This window comes from Pleurodeles waltl, chromosome 6 (assembly GCF_031143425.1).
Source record: "Pleurodeles waltl isolate 20211129_DDA chromosome 6, aPleWal1.hap1.20221129, whole genome shotgun sequence".
In the NCBI taxonomy this organism is placed as follows: domain Eukaryota; kingdom Metazoa; phylum Chordata; class Amphibia; order Caudata; family Salamandridae; genus Pleurodeles; species Pleurodeles waltl.
This window is the reverse complement of record NC_090445.1, coordinates 433,951,268-433,968,811: the sequence shown is the minus strand read 5'-3', so window position 1 is coordinate 433,968,811 and position 17,544 is coordinate 433,951,268. Positions and strand designations below refer to the sequence as shown.

The window sequence follows — 17,544 nt, the reverse complement described above, 5'->3', positions numbered from 1 at the left end:
CTGCGCCCCTGCCATGCACAGTTTTTTCAGCAATACTTTCACTGCAAATATTGCAGTGATATTATCAATGATGTCACTGAAGATGTCATGAGTGATGTAATATGTAAGGTAATTAGCAGAGCATGGGTACCATAGTTACTATATATATATATATATATATATATATATATATATATATATATATATATATAGGCACTTTGTATATTTAAAAGATTAAGCTAATGGGTCGACTACCCATGAACAAGTAAACTTAGTTTTCGAAACGCGTTGGGTTTTACTACGCCAATAAAATCCCGACTTCAGCTATCCTTCACGACGGTGACTCATTCTTTACATCCGAGGCGAGTTGGGATGGTTCACCTGGTTGTTTTGATGTGTTCAGCTTGATTTATTGGGGGTCGCGACCCCGTCTGTCTACCACGTTGTTGGTGAAAGACACAGCGACATCTTTCCTTCTATATATACATATATATATATGTATGGCTTCCCATCTCCGCCCCCCTTTTCATGGCAGATTAGTACCGTCATGGAGATTAAAACTGGCGGTCTTGTCCGCAGTCGTGATGTGGAGGCCCTAAATCTTTTTAGCAAACAAAAAAATCAATTTCCTATGGCAACAAGGTCCTAACTTTATCCTGTGGAGACCGATATATATATAATGGAGAGAGACCATGAGAGAAAAAAAAAAACAGAGTTAGGTCTGCAGCCAGGGCCTTAAGTGGTATGAAAAAACTGGAGTTTTAGATGGGCTTGATGGCTTTTTGATGAACTAGAAACATTTTCCATGGTCTAGTGCCATGGACACAAAAAAAAAAGTCACAGGCTTAGGGCCTGATTTAGATATAGAAAAAACTTGGGGGGGGGGGTTAGTAAAGGTGCATGGACAATATAATTGAGGGTATGACTTCAAAATATAAACTAAAAACCCCATAGAGTGCTACTATACCCACACATTTGCATTGCCTTTAACCACAGCTCAGTAGTGGCCAATTATACAACCACCTGCCTGAGACTTAGTTTTAAGGGAGTAACCAGAAAATTAAAATGCCCCCACTTTGAACCAAAGCTCTCATGGCACCAAGCAAGTGTAGCAAGTTATTGCGCCCCTCCACAAGACAGCTCTCTTGGCTTATACATCCAAGCATCTATCGATCCACACACTGATATCCATATTTCACATTTACATTCTGTAATTAATTGAATCTTTCATCCATATTTCATTCTTACACCATTCTGTCCCTCCGTCCATCCCCCTGCCCATTCTTGTCCAATCTTATCCATCCATCTCCAAATGTAGTCATCAAATGATCAATACACCCACCCATCAATCCATTCATCCATACTTTCACCCATCCGTCCACCCTTTCATCCATCCATCACCTATCCACCCTTTTGCTCACCCTTCCATCCACTCTATGCTCATCCATCCATGTTTTCACTCCATCTATCTTTTTACTCAGCCACCCATCTTTTCACTCATCCATCCAACCTTCCATCCATCCTTTCAATCATCCATCCACCCTTTTCCTCATCCATCCATATGTTCCCTCATCCATCCACCCTTTAACTCTTCCATCCTCCCTTTCACTCTTCCATCCTCCCTTTCACTCTTCCATCCACCCTTTCACTCTTCCATTCATCATTTCACTCATCCATCCACCCTTCTGCTCATCCATCTATCCATGTACCCTTTCACTCATCTATCCATCTTTTCACTCATCCATCCAGTCATCCAACTATCCATCCTCCCTTTCTCACATCCATCCACTCTGAGTTATCCACCCTTCCACCCACCCATCTACCCTTCCACCCATCCATCCACTCACCGTTTCACCCATCCATCCTTTCACTCACACATCATCCCTTACATATATCCATTCAATCGCAAACTCACTCACTCACTCACCCACCCTTTCGCGTTAATAACCAGACTTTATCTGCCGAGTTATAGATAGAAAAAGAAAAAAAAGACACACCATCCTGGAAAAACCTGGTATTCTAAGGGGGAGTAAAATTAAGTAAAGGATGTAAAATATACATAGGAACGAAATGTATTTACTTAACATTTTTACACTTTTGGAAATCGGTCAGTGTTTTTGCCTACAAAGTGAAGGACGTAAATTCAGGTCCCGTTTTAATGTCCGTTTTAAAATACTGCCGGGTCTGAGATCCAGAGGGACCTGGCCCACTTAAATACCTTGGCTGCAGAATGTATTTGGCAGAAAAGATGACCGGATAAGCGTGCAGCAGAAACCTAGTGTGACCTCACCTACCAGGCCAAGAATCTGAAATCTGCCTTAAATCCTTTAGGGCTCCATCAATGTAATGCTGTTAGGATGATGTAGCACCTACTACATACAGGGCTTGAAAGTAGGAAGTGTGGAATTTTACTCCATGTATGAAAATGTTGTTATTATGGGGGACCTGGGGTTCTTGTTGTTGTGTTATCAAGGTGTTTCTTGAGGTAGATGTGGAATGAGCACGTGGCGAGAAGGGATTCGGACTGAGGGTTCCAATGCCGTCTGTTTGTACCTGACGCTTGGAGCTGATGGTGGTTTTGTCGTTGTGCTGTTTGGAACTTATTAATAAAGCAACGTTTCTTCATCTTCATTGCCTGCGTCTACTTACTGTTGTTTGGAAGAACCCAACATAAATTTGCGACAAATTGGGCCTCCAAACAACACCTACAAACGACACCATATGGACTTTCGTCATTGTGCCTGGAAAAGTTACAGGTGTTTACATCATGCCTCAAGCGGGATCGAGGAAGGGTACGGACACACAGTCTCAATTTAAATGAAGCGGCATGAATTTAAGCATTATTGACATCATATGCGCGAGGCCTAAACTGATATATTGCATGTGAAGCAACTCTCGCTCCCCCATCAGCTGTTTATCTCTTCACGCGCTGCTTCTCCCGCGCCTGCGCATGTGGCTGGGACCTCTAGTGCTCACCTCGCGCTCCTGTTGACTTCATACTGAGCCCCAATGCACTATTTTCTCCTTTGATACACGCGAACTCCTTTTGAATGCCAGGCGGTGTAACTAGGGTGACCAGGCGTCCCGGAGTTGCCGGGACAGTCCCGGTTTTTCACCATCAGACTCGGAATATTTGAGGAAATTTAGCTCATGTCCCAGTTTTTAAAGAGGTTCACTGAAAATGGTGGGAGGTTTTCCAAGCAAAGATACTGAAAGTGGTATCAGAAAGCAATTTAATTAACTGCCATTACACTGGCTTCAAAAATTGCATTGTATTTATGTTCTTAGTGTCTCTTTTTTAATTCTATGCTGATGAGCACTGTCATTCTGTGGACTCGGTTGAATATAAAATTGTAGTTCTTCTTCTATCATTGTTAAAATGTCCCGGTTTTTGGCTTTAAAATTCTGGTCACCCTGGGTGTAACTGTCTATGCATCGGACTTTTTCCACTTCAGTCATTTTACGCCCAATATCCGGGACACGAGGCATTTACCACGTGCAAGGAGAACATGATCAAAGTACTTCACACTGTGAAATTTGATTGGTTTAGTTTCATTTACCTGGCGTTCTATTGTTTTATGCAGTTTCCAACAACCAAAGACATAAAACACTAACCTTGCGGAGTGTGTTAGTGTTGGCGTTCCCTTTGTCAGTCCTGAAAGTTGACATTCTATTACTGTTCAATCTTTCAGCATACATTTTTAATATTAATTCACTAATTCAATACAATGCAAAAAACAAAGTGGAAACAATGGTTCAAAGAGTTTGAAAGTTACCTGACTGCAATTGATGGTTCCAGGTTTGTACCAGTTAGGAACTTAACGCTGCTATATAATTGTTTAGGAGGGGAAGAACAATGTATTTTTAATCATCTACCTGCGGCAACACAGTCTACAGAAACTGACTGGGATATTTATGTAGAAGCTGTGTGCAGGCTACAAAATCACTTTAAAGATGACACAAGCGTAATAGCAAAGAGACACAGATTTTATACCAGTCGTCAGTTACCACATGAATCTATTGATAGTTACTTGGCTGAACTGCGCATATTGATATCAACGTGTGAATTTGATTGGCAATAGTGACTCTTATTTATGGGATCAATTAGTGGTAAATTGTTAGAAAAAAGCAAGAAAAAAACATGAAAGACTTCTATGTTGTAGGAACCCAAGTTTGAATAAAACACTAGAGATTGCAAGGGGCATTGAAATATTGGTTTTAGCCTCAAAGAAATTGAACAAATCCAAGAATTAATAAGATGTGGAATCAGTCAATGCAATAACAAACAAACCTAAAACCTCTACACCTAAGGTCCCAGAGGGCAAGAAACAAGGTAAGTGTTATAGATGTGCTTCCAGCACACACTTAGCTAATGCAAAGAATTGGCCCGCCATAAGTAAAACATGTGAGAAATGTAGGGAAAGTGGACATTTCACATGTGTGTGCAAGAATATCCAGAAAGTTAGCTTGCTAGAACTTCAGGATAAAAGTTCTAATCCCAAAGTGTGCACTATTCAAGGTAGCAACAACGTTTTTTTTATCCATGGAAACTGGGGATACTACCTTGCGTGTGAAGGACAAAGGTGATCCATTATGCACAGTTTCTATTGGAGTTGTAAAAGTTCAGGTCGCAGTGGATTCTATTTCGCAGATTACCTTTGTAACCGATGATTTGTACTACAAGCAATGGAACTCCATTCAATTGTCGCCACCAGATGTCCGCACCGTTGCATTTGGTGAACACAACATAGACATGATGGACTATTTTTCTGAGAATATTCATTACAAAGACCGATTTTTTCCCCAAAGTATATGTAGCAAAGACAGGCTACAACATTTTAAGGTGGTAGGATCAAGGTAAATTTCAAATGGTTTTGAGGACACGCACATCTTGTCCAATTTCGCCCATAGAAATCCCTGCACCAACGAAGGTTCTTCAGCAGTTGTTGAGTGAGCATGTAACACTGTTTGAGGATAAGTTAGGTGTGGTGCAGGGCTATGAACACAGACTCATTCTCAAGAAGGAGAATGAGTCTTCCATAAAGTACGGAATGTGCCCCTGAGTATTAGTGGTCAGTTGAAGCAGCATTTGGAAATGTTGTGCACATAGAAGGCCATTGAACCTATTGACTCCTCGCAATGGATTTCACCCATTTGAGCTGCAAAAAAAGAAAATGGGAGACATTAGACTGTAAACTGACGTGAGGTCACTCAACAAGAGTATTTTATTTGACTGTTTCTCGTTGCCCAAAATACAAGAATTGCTAGCATGCCTGGGGGATGCAAAGATATTTTCATGCATTGTTTTAATGGCAATTTATCATCCGGTGGAGTTGGCAGAGGAATCACGCTCTTTGACAGCGTTCCATACAGCTTTTGGGGCATTCAGTTTCTTAAGAATAATGATTGGCTTGGCTTCCGTTTTTGAAAAATTAATGTTCAAATTGTTTGGAGAATGCAAAAATGTTCTAGCACATCAGGATTATATTCTTGTCTTTTCTAATAACACTGATGACCATTTGTGTGTGTTGAGTGATGTGCTGAGTACCCTTGAGAAGCATGGGTTTACGGTCAAGAAGCAAAAATGCAAGTTTTTGGTTGAAAGTTTAGACTACTTAGGGCACCGCATTTCTGGAACGAGGATCAAGGCTAAGGAAGATCTGGTGGAGGCCAGCTACAAAAGTCCTAGACCTGAGAACAAAGACCAACTAAGATTGTTCTTAAGACTCTGAGAGTATTATTCTCAATGTATTGATAATTTTGCACTCCAGACAGATCGGCTTAGGAAACTGCTGCTGAAGGGTGAGCAATTTGTATGAAATAAGTCTGAAATGTTGGCATATGAAAGATCGCATTGTGATGGCACCTGCATTGCATGCATTCGGGACAATGTGCAATCTATCGTAACAGTGAATGCAAGCAGGGCTGGCCTTGGACCTGTCCTTACACAAATTGTTGAAGGTAAAGAATGTACGAATGGTTTTGCTTCAAGATGCCTCTCCACCACTGAAAGCAAATACAGCACACTAGAGAGGGAGGTGTTGGCCTGTGTTTGGACAACAAAGCATATTCAGATTTTTCTATGGGCAGAAGATTCAACCTTGTTACAGATCATAAACCTCTAGTGTATTTGATGTCTGAGAATGCTCACATTAAGCTCTGCTCGAGGTTAATCAGATTACTGTCTAGAATGCATTAATTTAATTTTGTAATCAAGCATATTCCGGGGAAGAATTCCCATGCAGATTTTCTATCCACATGTCATAGTGATGTTATGCAGATTAATCTATCTGAAGAAGAGGAAGAATGTGTGGTTGGGTTGGTTGATGGGTTGGTAGTGATAGAGGGAACTATCACGTACATGAATGGAAGAAGTGTTCTGAATGTGATGAGTCTCAAAAGAAAATTAATGAACTCATTTTTCAAGGGTTGGCCTGAGGAAAGAAAGGTGTGTGATAGTTTTCAGTCCTACTATAAGGTCAAAGATGGTTAACTATTGAGGATGATGCAATTGTGAGGGGAAACCTACTAATTAATTAATCTTGCTTACCAGGGACATTTTGGGATGACCGGTACTAAAAAGCGCCTACGCATGTATTGTTGGTGACCAGGTATGGATGCTGAAGTAGACACATGTGGGCAGGTGTTTGAGTTGTCAGGAATTTGACAAAACGGTGTGTGTGCATAGCACTCTTCCACACCGAGTTAAATTTCCCAATGACCCTTGGTACAAGTTGGATATGGATTTTTTTGGACCAGTGTATAATCTGAAATGAGAAGTGTTGGTGCGAGTAGATTATTATTCAAAATGGGTTGAGCGCAGGTTTTTGAGAGAACCAACCACTTTATCCGTTGCAGAGTTATTGAAGGACATGTTTTGCAGTGAAGGTGTTCCCTGGACTCTGGTTAAAAACAATGGAGTCCAGTTTAAGTCACAAGTAATGCAATAATTGTTAAAGTTATTTGGAGAGTCTATGGCTCTATATAGCCCACATGGTAAAGGTATGGTAGAAAGAGTAAATAGGATGTTGAAGGAGGCAATTCAAGACGCTGTTGCGGCAGGTGTGAATGTGTCAGAAGCTCTCAATGAGAGGCTATGTAGCTATCAACACTCCACAAACTCTCACTGGAGTTTCTTCTTTTGTGTTGCAAAAGGGCAGGTACGGATCTTGTTAAGTGAGTCCTAGTTGGGTGCTGGAACACACATGGAGCATGGACAGGTTAACTGATCTGGAACAGGTGCGCAACAACAGTGCTCAGTTAAAAATTAAAATGGGCTACAACAAAGATAAAATGGGCAGGTATTTTCACTTCAGGTGGGTAATGTGATCAAAGTGAGAAAACCTGTGGGTGCCAAGAAGAGTAATTCTAAGTTTGTTTGTTTTTTCTTCATAAAGCACATTGTCATGGTCTCTAAACATGCAGCTTTGGTAGAAAATGGAAAATGTTGGAGTAAGAGAAGTGTGGTACTAGCAGGAGACAAAGAAGGTATGAGAGTGGATGATGACAAGGAGGGCTCTCAAACAGAAGAAGGTGGTTGGTTGAGTGGAACGTGAACATTTTTATTGCACAGATATTAAAATCCATTACAATTTAAAACCAAGAATGGTCAAGTGGTACAGTACACAGTTGATATACCCAAGTTACTGAAGAACATAGGATTAAAATCAGACATAAAATGCATGATAAATGATTTATTTATTTGTCCATATTGACAGTAATTTAAGAACAAACCCATAATAGAGGTGATCCATTACAGAAAGTATAACATTGCACATAATTATGATTACATTTGATTCTGGGCCCCCTGGCAGGCCTAATGCCCACCTGGTAAATAGTGAGCAGAAAAACAAAAAAGAGCCAACAATTGTCAGGGCCCTTAAAGAGCTTACGGACATTGGTTATTCAGACTTAAAGTAACAGCCAATGATATTAAAAACCAGAGTGCAAAGTTAAAGATCAACATCTGTACAAAATTAATTCAAAATCCAGCGGAGCAAGAGCAAAAACATTTCCAAACATTGTTAGTGCATGCTCGCAGTGCCCTGGAGGAATTTTGCCTGATCAGCCCTTAAGAATTTAATCAACATCCTTCAACACTGTGTTCCTAGGGTCCAAAGACATAATAATAGCCTGCTGACAGGAGCAGGCCCCCAGTTCATTCCACTTATTCTGCAGCAGGGATCTGAGCTCCTGAAGCAAGGGTGGACACAGGCGAACCACAAGTTAAAGGGATTCTTCCCCTGTACCACAGACCCTGCTCTCCCGTGGGACGTGACGCTCTCCCCTGGCACTAACCACCATGGCGAAAGATGCGTCAAAAAGCCCAGTCACCCATCCTTAAAGCCATAAATTTCGCTTTCAAATAGATACCATACGAGCAGGAAAGAAAACCGGCTGGATACCCAGCTGAAATGAGTTGATAACCGCCCAGGCATGCTTACGTTTAGCAAGAAAAGCTCGATCAGAGTAGTAAGACCAAAGCTGAATACTCTTTTTAATATCCACTTTAAAGAGGGGTTGAGAAAGGTTGTTAGCCCAAAGATCGTCAGCACTTAGTAGCTGTCTGCAATTATGCTCTCATAACTTTCATTAGTGGTAGGGCCCCCTCAGAGTTCTAAATAACCTAGAGAAGACCACTTGCAGAGCTACAGCTATAATTTCAATCTCCTTCCTATGTCTGACAAAGCTACCCCTCATGTCAAAATGCACCCCCACATATGTATAAGACAAATCTGAAGTACGTTTATTGCTTTTGTAATACCAGCTGGATCCCAGCTGTCTTTTCCTGCCAAAAGAGACCACTTTAGTTTTGAGCAAATTTACTTCCAAATAATTTGCGGCTGTGCAAAGAGCAAGTTGGTTGAGCAACCGTTGAAGGCCACCCCTGGTACAGCTAAACATTGCCAACTCATCAGCATAAAGCAAATGGCTAAACCGAAGTCTACCGATCTTGGAGGAGATGAGAGTTAACTGCATCAAGAGCAAGTGACAGGTCTGCAATAAACAGATAAAAAAACAGGGGAGCGAGCACGCAAACCTGTTTCACACCATGAAAGGTGGGAATTTTCCTGGAGACAGAGCGGCTGTCTCCTAGTTTAATGCGGACCCAGGTATCTGTGTGTAAATTCTATGATGGCTCCCAGGAGCTCAGGTGAAATTCCCCAGTTTTATAGTTTAACCCACAGGGAGCTCCTGGGAGCTGGGAAAGCTGCCTTAAATTCAACAAAACAGCAGTGCAATACAGAGCCTGATAAATGTGCCTTATCCATCAGAATAGACGGGGCTAATAAGTTTGTGGAAGTACCTGATGCAGCAGAAAACCCCATTTGGGAATTAGGAATTAGGCCCTTCAACTCAGTCCGAGATGGAAGATCTGCTAGCTGATGACTGGCGTAGAACTTAGCCTTATTATCAAGGAGAGATATCAGCCTAAAATAGTTGGATTAGATATTGAGCCTCTTTTATGCATTGGGTGAATTAGGGCACCCCGCCAGGATTCCAGAATCCTCGAGGACAAGGCACTATAATCAAAAAGATTCACAAGATGGTCAGCCCAAAAAGGGATATCCTGTTTAAAATGCGTCTGTGGAAGACTGTTTGGGCCCGGTGCTCTGTCCCGTTTTGCCTTGAAAATAATGTGATGTAGATGGGGCGGGAAAAAGATCATAGCTTCCGAGGGGGGAGCAGAGATACTACAGAATGAGGCTGCAAATTAGCCGAGGGTATTCTAGAGAAAAAAACCCCATACCCAGGTGGTTTCCATCAGACACATTAACTGAGAAATGTTTACTCAAAACGGCAGTCCAATCACCTTACAAAATGTTAGCAGTGCCAAGCCCCCACTGATTCTTCGTTAGATTATTGATAAGACCCCAAAACTTTCTGGAGTTCGAGTCCTTGCTGGCACTTATAAGTTTTGCCCAAAACAAACTGAAACGTCTCTGATTTTCTTCAAAAACAGCCTTCCTATAGTCTTTCTGCGAATCCTTAAACTGAGTAATTAGTGCCCCAGAACCGGGACATTTCCTGATTGCCCTAGCAGCTTTATTGCGGCTTGCTTTAATTTCTAGAAACTTTGTAAACCCATACTAATTAAATGCATTACCACGTATTCACCCAGGACACTATAAGGACAGTCCCTGGGTCTCAGCTGATCCGGGACTAACTATCGGTTGCTAAGATTGGAGCCTTCAAGTGCTTCGGAAGTATCCTGAAACAGGTTTGTATTGAAATGTCCTTTTACCAGATAGTCAGTATGCGGATGATCACCAGCTAAGTCGCCCAAGATCTGCATTAGACAAAACAACGTCCCTCTTTTTTCCTTAGTAACTGCTGCGATTTAAACATTGATCACAATAAGGGTTTGCTGCAAACTCCAGCTACAAATCGTAATCCTCTGGACCCAGTTCTCTTCTCAAACCAGTGGCGTAATTTGCCCTTTTATTTTAATAGCAACATAAATACATAATTCCCCTCACCCCCAATAGCATGCCCACTTTTCCTCTCTCTCTCTGAGCGGATTTCAGGACTTCCAGAAACCCTGACAGTGGGCAACTGACCTCAGCCCATGTTTCCTGCTAGGACATTATATCATAACAATTTTAAAAAGACAATAAGTCAGCTGATTCAAACTTGTGTACCACCCAGTTAATATTTCAAGATCCTAAAGACTAACGTTCAGACTAACACACGGGGCACCTCCCATGACGGTCATTATGTGGCCTATGTATAAAGAGCAGATGGTAACCAGTCTCAGTTAGCTCCCAATTAATTGCCAACACAAATCTTTCAAGTGCCATTAAAGGTACCGGTGCAACCTTGAGCACCTTTCAAAATTAAACATGGCTTCTGCACAGGGAGCGGATTTAGACTGGAGGGTTCGGATAAGAACGCAGGATAACCAGGGTTGTTATGGGGAATAATCATGATGACCCAGGAGTGAAATTTATTTTCTGGCAAGAATTAACTGAGCTAAGGTAGCAGAGGCCAGTGATACCACAGTAGATTCCCCTGTCCGTAAGCCCATTTATGGTAGCAATTCAATAGAGATGATATCACCAGATCCAATGTCCACTCAGCTCTGTGATGGCCCTAAAAATTCTTAAAATATTTCCTCTATTCAGAATGCCAGGGGCACCCCTTGAATGATATTCTGGCATACAAAGTAGTTTAGTAGTTCTACAGTTGAGTGAAGCCCTTGAAAAGCATACTGGAGGTCTTGGGTGAAGCTGATCCACCGAGCTGTAGGAGCCTGTAGGGATCTCAGACCCTGCCACCAAGAACTCAGTAGAAGAGTTTTGGTGACAAGGTAACGTTACAAGGAACGCATGTGGACAAGTTGAGTAGACTATGTCAGATGACTGCCAGTCATCGGTGTTGGGTGCAGGTGACATGACTGGAGAAGCTAGGGTTGAGGTGCATGAGAAGCACTGCTTGGGTGTTGATCCAGCGTGTTTGTTTCTTCAAGGGAACACAGGAGAAGGGTGTGTCCACCTGAGTAGTTGAAAGATTATGTGTCGGGGAGAGGTGCTCATTTTATGCAATTTTAGGGACTTTGTGGGTTACTGAAAGGTTTTGAGTAGTACATTACTGGGGAGTTTTGTTGTTGGTGTCTGTCTAGTCAGTGTAGGTTTATGTTGTGTGCGTTTTGTGGTTGATGCTGTTCTGTGGCGTGTTGTCGGAGTGTCTGTTTGTTATTTAATTGTTGTAGGGGGGGAAGATGTGTTGTGTTGTGAAGGTGTTTCTTGAGGTAGATGTGGAATGAGCACGTGGCGAGAAGGGATTCGGACTGAGGGTTCCAATGCCGTCTGTTTGTATCTGACGCTTGGAGCTGATGGTGATTTTGTCGTTGTGCTGTTTGGAACTTTTTAATTAAGCAACGTTACTTCATCTTCATTGCCTGCGTCTATTTGTCGTTTGGAAGGACCCAACAACTATCTTTATCGATCTGAGGAAAAAGCAGTGCGTATACAGCAATGGCACTGCGTGGATTCTGCACAGGCCCAGCTCTTCTTCCGCACAGGTGCACTGTGCTTGTGGGCGGGACCTCACCCATCCCTCCTGGCGGCATGCGGCGCCTTGTACAACGCCGATAAATGAACACAGCGAGCTCTGATCTGGACCGGGGGCCCGTTTCATTAAAGGGGGCATTGTGTTGCAGCAGGCAGGCTATCTGCACCCTTTCCCTCCCCCGGGTCATCTTCTCCATGCGGAAACCATCTTCTGTCCTGTCGTTACCGTGTCGGCAGCAGGGGTAGGGTTAACCCCACAGCCCCTCCTCCTGTGTCTGACAGCTCGGGGGTCACGTGACGCTGTTAAATACCCTGCCAGTGCACTGGACATGCCCACCCCCCTCCAGGCCAGGGATACTGGTTGCAGATCAGCATCCTGTACCCTGCGCAGTGCCACGAACTCCCCGAGGGGCAGGCGAGGACCCCCCCTCCCCCCCCCCCCCCCCCGTCCCAGGGCACGGATTTGTCGGAGAGCAGGGCTTATCCATTGGACTGTGCCTTACCTCTGAGGCGCCCAGGAGGGCGCCCTGCAACCACCACGGTGAGTCTATAATGGTGAACGGTGATGGGAGTGGGGGCAGTGCCGTCCCCACCATCCGTGAGAGCAAAGGATGCGTGCCCCCACCCGTGAGGACAGAGGTGCCAACACCCCCCCCCCCACCCCCCCCCCCCCCCCACTCGACAGCTGATCCACTGCGACGGCGTAAACATCGTGCCGAGATCAGACACCCCCCTCCCCCTTGCCCCCTCATGTGAGTGAATGGTCAGCAGCACAACCCCCAACCCCCCCCCCCACCCCCGCCCCCCCTAACGCGCGCACACAGCCACGTCGTAGGCACGAAGGTAGCGAATAATCTGCCCTCTGTCCCCAGGGGGGTGTGTCTGTGTGTCGGGTACAAATGCCGCCACGTGAGCCATCTGTTCTGTGTATTGCGTATATTACAGCGCATAGGGGCACTGAAATTCGCACGACCCCTTCCCAAAAAGGTGCCGGAGCTCCCGCGTAGAGAGAAGGAGGGGTTTTCATATCCCCACGAATTGTGCTTCTATCTGTATAATGCTCAATGCAGAACCAGTGTATCGGGGAGGGGGGGGGGCAGGCCCCCAAATAAACGAACACCCACCTTCCACACGCCCCCACCCCCGTAACCAAAAACCGATGGAAGCAGAATCCGTGGACCGCAACCCCACCACACGCGCCCCCCACATGCCGAATCCGCCCCCCCCCCCCCCCCCCCCCACCCTCAAACAGCGTTTCCTGCGCCTCCAGGGGTACAGGCAGGTGGCACAGTGCTCGGACGCAGGTTTGGAGTATTGTGTGATATGAATACCAGAGCGGCGCACTGCCCGTCGCTGAGCACAATGCCTGGTGTCCGCTCTCATACACAGTACAATGGTGGCCCCTGAAGCTACAAACCGGAGCAGGCACTGGCCCAGTGGACTGCACATGTGCATTCATTCGATGCAGGGTGTATGAGCAGACCAGCCGCGGGTGCCGTGGAGCACACTAAATGTCCTGGGTGCAGGGCGCACCGTGCCGGCGGTAGCCGTAGTGCAGATGAGCCCTAGATACAAGGAGAGAAGATCCAGGAGCTGACTGCAATGCACACTGGCATCCCAGGGACAGTGCCTAGTACCAGAAGCCCCCCGCCGTGCGCAGAGTACCAGCAGGCAGCAACAGTGTACAGCAGCAGCCCCGGGTACAGTGCCTAGTACAAGAACCCAACACCCCCTCTAGTGCTTGAACTGGAAAAACAGAACTGCAGGCACTCTGTACAAGAGTTTCTGCTTGTTTCTGCGAATTGCCGGTACTCAATGAACTGCGTACCCCCCCCCCCCCCCCCTCCTTCCGCAGTGCACACAAACCGCCCCGGGTCCACACTGCGAGCAGGCAGCGTCCGTGCACACCGTGCCAGCAGGCAGCCACAGTGCACATTAGCACCCAGGTACAATGCCCAGTACCAGACCCCCCGACCCCGTGGTGCAGATTAGCATCCCTGGGGAGTGCATACACACAGTGCCAGCAGGCAGTGCATATTAGCATCCGGGTACCGTTACCAGTAGCCAGCAGTACCGCGAAGTACTTGGATACTTGGCCTGGTGCCGAGGCAGTGTTTGCTGCTGACGTAGTGAAGTGCACCGGCTCCACGGTACGACGGTCCATGCCAGCTGCTTGTATTGTGCCCGTTCGTCCGCATTTGCTCAGTACAGTCACGGTACCCTCTCACAAATGCAGCGCGCGGTGCCAGGTACCGTGGCACTAACGACCAGATAGGGTGACCACCTGGCATTGAGGCAAATTCTGAACAGGACTGTAAAAAATTCAGGACAAAGGGTCAAAATTCAGGACAAAAATTCAGGATAAAGGGTCAAAATTCAGGACAAAAATTCAAGAACATACGTCAGTTTTACAGGCACACGCAAGAGAGGCCATGCCTCACTATGTTGTCAGTGCATTTATTTACTCTTTTTTAACATAGCACTATTTATTCACTGTGGTCCTTTTGTGATTGCTGCCTGGTATGGCACATTCAGGTGTCACATTACGTCCTTGTTCAGTTGTAAATTAATGCCCTTCAGCACTGTGGCAAGGCCATCACCCCTACCCAAATCTACCCGATCTTTCCTGAAGAGAAAATAACAGCAACATTTTGATTATGTTTCTGAACATTTTAAAATTCCTGGCAAACAGTTTTGGAAACATTAAAGTAATTAACCTTATGCTAGTTTAAACAAATTGAACAAAAACATCTGGCTTACCCCAACCGCCCATGGACTTTCAACCTATTTTTTTTTTAAAGAGGCAGGGCAGATGGTGTGGGCTACAGTCTCACACCTAATGTCAGGATGTGATGTACCCATAACTTGTCTGTACTCTCACAGCACTAGAGTGTATGTCTGGGTCTCTACATTTATCTCAGAAATGGGAGCCCGGACTCCTAATCAAAGCCAATAAAAGAGGAGGATGAAATCGAGATCAAATGGGAGATCCACGGCAAGTAATTCAAAGGATTGTTGCTAAAAACTGGATAAATAAAGAAGAGAAGAACAAGGTGGGACAATTCCTAAAATCAGACAAGATGGGTCCACCAAGAATATTCGAAGGTATTGGGTACCTGGGGAGTTGTCTCTGCACACAGGAGCGAAACAGAAGGGGCACTGTCAAGTGGTTGAACAAGCAACACCCATCCACCTTGGCAAACTCTTCTGGTGCAATGGTTCGCATGTTAGTGCTTTTGAAGGGTGAGCAGGGGCCAGACCCCTTGCAAGGTTGTGCAAGGCAATTGCCCGCTTTGTCCATGTCTTTATATGGTGTTGAAATTGAGCAAAAGCCAAACTAGAGATCTGGGTTATCCCTAGTGTCAAGTACACATAGAATCTTCAAAATATTTGGGATGTAAATTGCACAAACAAAATTTACAAATTGTAAAATTTAATTAGTGTTTCTTTAACATATGGCACTGTTTTCGCCTTTATATATAATTAGATCTCAGATTGAACTGGGAACCAGTTACCTTTTGATACATAGTGATTAATATCTACCATTCTTACACTGATTTCCAGGATGAAAATGTTGGCAGAGCAAATGGTCCTTCCAAGCCCGTTTGCTTTTTGGTCTTCTCTTCTGCTTTCTGTAGAGGCCACGTGGCACTAGTGAAGATGGTGTGCTACCCTAGTGATAGTATTATTTAGCAAACCTTCTCCTGCTCGTCCTTCATTCCTTCTTCAGACAGGCCACACATCTGATTTGGTCACTGCGGCGCCATCAGGAGCTCTTTCCACTCTAAAGATAACTGACTGCGGGTGGATTAGGTCTTCTGGACTTAGAATGCTATTATTCAGCTGCACAGGTCCAATGGGTGGCTCACTGGCTTTCTGCCCACCTCCCTGCATGAGAAGGGGTTTAACAGTAAAGACCTTTAAGGAAGGCTTAATGCACTGCTCATTGTTTCCTACTGACCATTCTACGGATCACCATTCAGGGTTATCTTGCACGGCTTTCTCTTGCCTTGCCAGAACCTGTAAACTCATTGACATGAAGAAACCCTATGCTTCTGCACTACCTTTGCTTAGCCTTCCCACTCGCACAGGATGGCTGTGCTCAGAGCAACTCCATCAGTGGCATGTTGCAGGTGTCTTAAAATTGGGGACTTTGTTTCTGAACAGTGAGCTACTAAATTTCCAAACCCTTTTGGCAGACTACCATCTTCACCCCGGTCAACTCAACTCCTTACTTACAACCACCTTAAATAATCATTAAATGCCCTATTTCATGTCTGCCACCTAGCACTAACCCTACAAGAGGTGTGCCAGAAGCTCTGTACCATAGGAAATGGTGGCAAACTGATAGAATGGGTGTACAGACCTATCCTGCAACATGGAAACCACTCCAGGTCTTCTCGTCATAATACCTGGGTGGTTGATGTGGCCAAACCTCTGCAAGATATTGAGTAAAATCCTGGACTTTCCCCACAAAGTATCCCACAGCTGTCACTTTAAGTAAATTCATAGTGCTTCCTTGTGAATGCATTCTGCCTGTTGCTTGCCATTGGCCTTGTGGTTTGTAACTCACAATTTGTTGCTTTCAATTTGCTGGCTTTATTTGTTTTAGGCTATGCAGCTTGAATTCATCCCTTCCCTTGCCAAAACCTTATTTACATTATCCTGCCGAGTGCTCCCTTTCTGTAAACAGGCCTGTAAATCTTGTTCTTATCTTATCATATTTGCTGTGCATTCAAATAACAAAGTCAAATGTCAGGCTCTGTCTTCGGTGGGAACTTAGTGTTTACTTTCCTTTCTCTGACTTCAAAGTGAGAGGATTTATGGGACAATCTTGCTGGACACTGGGGTTAGCAAATAGTTTTTTTCTATCACATGACAACATTTAAATAAACTTCAGAATTAGAAGTACAAATCAAGCACATTTTTGTTAATTCTGAACTGTGCTGGAAACAAATACCTTTACATGATTAAAACAAATCATTGCATTAGGTGATGCAATTTCCACACATTATCGTCTGTGCACAGTATAGTCTGATTTGAAAAACTGTATATCTGTGCAAATGTAATGGTCATTTCAATCAAAAATGTGTTGTCCTTAATGGCAGCGTGTTAGCATTTCATCCATACTGCACTCCACTCTGCTCTGCACCACTACACGCCACTGCACCCTACTCTGTATCACTCTACTTTACTCCACTCCATGTCACTGCACTCTTCTCCATTCGGAACCACTACACATTATGCCACTGCACTCTATGCTACTTCACACTATGCCTCTCTACTCTACTCTATACCACTCTACTCTATGCCACTGCACTTTACGCCTCTCTACACCACTGCACTCTGCTAGTCTGCACGCCATACCACTCCAGTCTAGGCAACACCAATCTAATCGGCACAACTCCACTCTCTGCCACTCTGCAACACTGCACTGTACGCCACTGCACTCTATGCTAATGCACTTTACTCTGTAACACTCACCTCTATGCCCCTGCACTCTACACCAATACACTGTACATCACTCTAATCTACTCTGCAACTCTGCACT

General features: G+C 44.5%; 1 protein-coding gene across 6 annotated transcripts in view; it reads left to right on the top strand.

Annotated features, from left to right (window-relative positions):
• Window positions 1-17,544, top strand: part of PLEKHA6 (pleckstrin homology domain containing A6) — a 527,946-nt gene that overhangs the window by 163,100 nt on the left and 347,302 nt on the right. The window contains exon 1 of one of the 6 annotated variants that reach the window (XM_069238507.1): window positions 12,290-12,534. The exons of the other annotated variants lie outside the window; for them this stretch is intronic. The gene's annotated coding sequence lies outside the window, so the exon portion shown is untranslated. Of the gene's footprint in view, window positions 1-12,289; window positions 12,535-17,544 lie in introns of those variants that run through there. 6 annotated transcript variants of the gene reach the window in all.